Genomic DNA, 4,624 nt, shown 5'->3' on the forward strand with positions numbered 1-4,624 from the left:
CACCCAAAGCACTCCTACAGTGTCCGGGAGTTACACGATCTCATGGTCTAAGGAAAAGATACTTGACATTGGAAAAGCTCTAGCAAACGAACTACACGATCTTGTGCTATGCTTAGGATTGGGTCTTGTCCATCACATCATTCTCCTAATGATGTGATCTCGTTATCAATGACATCCAATGTCCATAGTCAGGAAACCATGACTATCTGTTGATCAACGAGTTAGTAAACTAGAGGCTTACTAGGGACATGTTGGTGTCTATGTATTCACACATGTATTACGATTCCGGATAACACAATTATAGCATGAATAAAAGACAATTATCATGAACAAGGAAATATAATAATAATCCTTTTATTATTGCCCCTAGGGCATATTTCCAACAGCCCCATGCGCCACAGAAAGAGCGCGCGATTTTGGCGGCAGAAAGCGCGCGCACGAAAACACGCGGGAAGCGCGCGTGCGGGAACTTTGGCGCCCACTGCGCCCTATAAAACACCCCGCATCCTTTGCCTCCCCCACACGCGCCCAAAACTGCCCACGCGTCGCTAGCTGCTCTGCCTCCGCCCACATGCGTCGCTGCGCTCCGCCTCCACTGCCCGCCGCCATGCCGCCGCGCCGCAACGCCACCGGCTTCACCGGCATCTGCCAGCGCTCGACCGGCGCCTACTCCACCGAGCTGCGCGCCGGCGGCCAGCGCTTCAACCTCGGGACGTTCGACATGTTGGACTAGGTGGCGCGCACCTGGGACGCGGCGGCTTGGCGCATCGGCCGCAGCCCGCGCGGGATGAACTTCCGCGACATGCAGAACGTCCAGGAGGCGGAGCAACGGGCGCCGCCACCAACGCTAGTCACCGCCGAGCACCGCCGCCGCCACCAGCAGAGGCTGCACCGCCTTGACATCGCGGCGACCGATGAGCACGCCATGGAGCAGTGGCGCCGCTGCTTCCCGCAGGACGTCCGAGCCGAGGAGGAATTCTACGCCCAGCGCAAGGCGGAGCGCCGTGCAGCGCAGGCGGAGCGCCGTGCAGCGCGGGCCGAGAGGCGTCTGCGGACGGAAGAGGCGGAGGCGATGGTGGAGGCCGGCGTCGACATCGACACCGACTCCGAGGTGTTCAACGAACTCTGGGATGAGATTTGGTCCGACACCATCTCCCTCGGCTCGGACTGGGACTCCGAGTAGTATAGCTTAGGTTTAATTTGTATCGTTGGGTGAACTATGTGTTTAATTTCTATCATTGCGACTCTATGTTTAATTAAGTTTAATTTCTATCGTTTATTTGATCTTCGTTTTTGCGCTGCCGCAGGAGATGCTCTTATAGAACTAGACACGGATGAAAATGAATGCATCTAGACATGTTCTAGTGTATAGATTCATTCATTTGCTTGCCACGAACAAGCCTAATAAAAGCAAACCAGAAATCTGCATTTTACCCAAGTCAGAACATTCTGTGGTGCATCCCTCCGGCAGGTGCGCCACAGAATTCTGTATTCCACAATTTTGTGGCGCACTTGCTTGTTCGGTGCGCCACGGAATTATCCGCTCTGACCCGTGGGCCCCTAGCTCCGTTCGTTACGCAGGCCCACTAATTCTATGGGGCACCGAACAAGCGAGTGCGCCACAAAATGTTCTGACTTGGGGTCAAAAACGGGAACGGCCCCCTCCTCCCTCCTCCTCACCCCAGATCGATCCTGCGCCCAAGAACCCTAGCGCCGCCGCCCAAGAACCCTAGCACCGCCGCCCACCGCCTCCCCGCCCACCGCCAGCACCCTAGCACCCACCACCAGCCCTACCGTCGCCGCCGCCGCTCCCCGATGCCCCCGCCCTAGCGTCGCCGCCGCCGCTCCCCAACGCCCCCGCCCTAGCGTCGCCGCCGCCGCTCCCTGACGCCCCCACCCTAGCATCGCTGCCGCCGCTCCCCGACGCTCCCCGGTGAGTCTGCAACTCCCAGACGCCCCCGCATGCTTCCTCCTCCCCCGGTGAGTCCTCCCTCTCCGAGCCGCACGGCCACCACACTCCCGTCGCGACCGAGCCCGCGTACCAGGGCGCCGGCGCGTACCCGGCGGCGACCGACAAGAACACTTTCTAGGGTGTGATGATCGGGGACGAAGATAACAACGGGAGCTAGCGCCTGTGGTTTTTGGTTTGTAGCTAGTGATCCGGCCGGTCGATCGGAGTACGCGTGTATGTGTCATAGTTGTGTGACGGAATAAAATGTACTAGCACTAGGACAAAATTTATGCTATGTTGAGGATGATTCTGTGGTGTTTCTATGGTAGTACTAGCACTAGGACAAAATTTCTCTTTTCTATGGTAAATATAGACACTAAATAAATCCATGTGTGTAGTTTTTCTCATGGACACCATCATAGCTATTCTTTGATTATTTAGTTACTAGTTTGTAACTTGTAGTTATTGTTCTTGCTCATGTGTGTAGTTTGCATTACTTTTACTTAGCAATATATGTGTTTAGTTTGTAACTTGATTATTTAGTTACTAGTTTTTCTCATGTGTGTAGTTTGCATTACTTTTACTTAGCAATATATGTGTGTAGTTTGTAACTTGATTATTTAGTTACTAGTTTTTCTCATGTCTGTAGTTTGCATTACTTTTACTTTTACTTAGCAATATATGTGTAAAAACAACCAACAAAATTACCTTTGACATTATGGACTAAAGTCATGAATTTGAGTTGCCCATTTCTCCCGAAGTGTTGATTCACTTCCGTTTCGGTTGAGAAATGGGCATTGCTAGGTAGAAAAAATAGCAAAAGTCATGCCGGAATTTTGAATTTTTCGGTTGCTAATTATTTGCCTCTTTTTAATGAAGTGCAAATGGGCTCCCCTTTCCCCAGCCACTGTTTTGACTGTGGGAACCCTGGTGGCAGGTGTAAGCCTAAGCAAAGGGATTTCAATTCCTTCATGGCAACCATGCCACCTTTGCCGTATGAATCACTGGTATGAATTTTTTCTGCTATGCTTTATCTCTTATTGATTCTAGGTACTACAAAAAAATCATGGTCTTGCTAGATCCCTTTCTATTACTCCCGTTAACATTTTCTTATTATTATTGCTTGTCTTCTTTTTAATGTAAACAGACAATTCCATGTTTTGCAACGCCCAAGGTTAAATCAATATATATTGGTTCAAACAAAATGTATGTTAAAGATAAAGAGTATGGGCATTCGTACATTTTCAAGTTGCGTTGGGAGAATGACAAGTTGAAGATTTCTGGTGGGTCATGGAAAAGGTTTATAGAACATTTCAACATGAAGACGGGTGACAAGATGATGTTTGAGTTAAGTGAAACCCCCGCCTCACCTCTATTGATCACCCCATATGATCCAGAATGCAACGACACCAAAGAGAGAGTAGCCGCTGAAGATGATGATGACCTTTTTGAAAGTAAAATTTGTTGTTTACTTAGCTTTTTATATTTCAGATTCTGTGACTAACGACTTTATTTCTTCGTGTGTCTGAAGTGCATGATAATCACAATGTGGTTGTCATATCAAAGAATATAAAGCTGACTATGGAAAAAAAAGGTTAACTGGAGAAACAATCTTACCAAAAGGAAAGAAAGCGAGGGACCACTGCTCATACACAAGCTGACAGTAAAAAACATTGGACGCTGCAAGATGGTATGTCTTCTTTCTTTTTTCTTCTGTTTAGGATAATATATTTTTGTTATAAGCCCAATATGTAGAAACAAGTGCACATCAAATAATCCTAGCTTCTGACTATGCAGAAAATTGCAAAGAAAGCTGTTAAATATCTTCATCTAAAAGATGAAGGAGATGTCAAGCTAGTGGGAACCAACATTGACGATGTGTATGGGACCTATAGCTTTACTGAATCTGGAAGAATGATTTTGAGCAACCCGGCATGGCACTAGTAGGGAAAAGCTCATCTGTGGCTGATAAATTTTCATATACAACAAAAAAAATTCAAAAAACTTTTTTTTGCAAAAAAACTCAAAATTCCAATTTTAAAATTTTCACCATTGTTGTATTAGGTACGGGCATGTCAGAGGATTTCAGATTTTGAAGATTTTTTTCATTTTCAAATAATTTTTTTAGACGTTTTTTCTGCACCGAGGGGGGGGGGGTAGGAATAGAATGCCCAAATTCTACGGCGCGCTAATTCTGCGGCGCATCTGGCCCGGTGCGCTGCAGAAATGGAGAATTCTGTGGCGCACCAAGACCGTGCGCCACAGAATGCAGTATTTCTGTGGCGCACTTGTCTTGGTGCACCACAGAATGCTCTATTTCTGTGGCGCACCGGGCCAGATGCGCCGCAGAATTCGAGGAACCAATGATTGAGGCTGGAAGGTGGTGGGACCCACCCTAATTCTGTGGCGCATGATCTGCCAGTGCGCCACAGAAATAACATATTTTTGTGGCGTAACTAGTTTGGTGCGCCACAGAAATTACCCGTGCGCCACAGAAATTATTTCTGTGGCGCACGGGTAAACGATGCGCCACAAAATTGCGTCCCATCTATAAGCCTTTTCCTACTAGTGTGGGAAACATTCAACAACTTAAATGGCTTTCAGGCTGGGGATGAGGTCATGTGTCTATTCTACTGCATCGGGGAGCCATACTTGGTTACGATCGCTATCGAT

At 48.1% G+C, this 4,624-nt stretch overlaps 1 long non-coding RNA gene across 1 annotated transcript; it reads left to right on the plus strand.

Annotated features, from left to right (window-relative positions):
* Window positions 1-2,527: 2,527 nt before the first annotated feature.
* Window positions 2,528-4,134, plus strand: LOC123185643 (uncharacterized). Its single transcript, XR_006493450.1, has 3 exons — window positions 2,528-2,958; window positions 3,099-3,641; window positions 3,749-4,134. It is a non-coding gene; the product is annotated as an uncharacterized lncRNA (long non-coding RNA).
* Window positions 4,135-4,624: the final 490 nt, after the last annotated feature.

Source organism: Triticum aestivum, chromosome 2A, assembly GCF_018294505.1.
Source record: "Triticum aestivum cultivar Chinese Spring chromosome 2A, IWGSC CS RefSeq v2.1, whole genome shotgun sequence".
In the NCBI taxonomy this organism is placed as follows: domain Eukaryota; kingdom Viridiplantae; phylum Streptophyta; class Magnoliopsida; order Poales; family Poaceae; genus Triticum; species Triticum aestivum.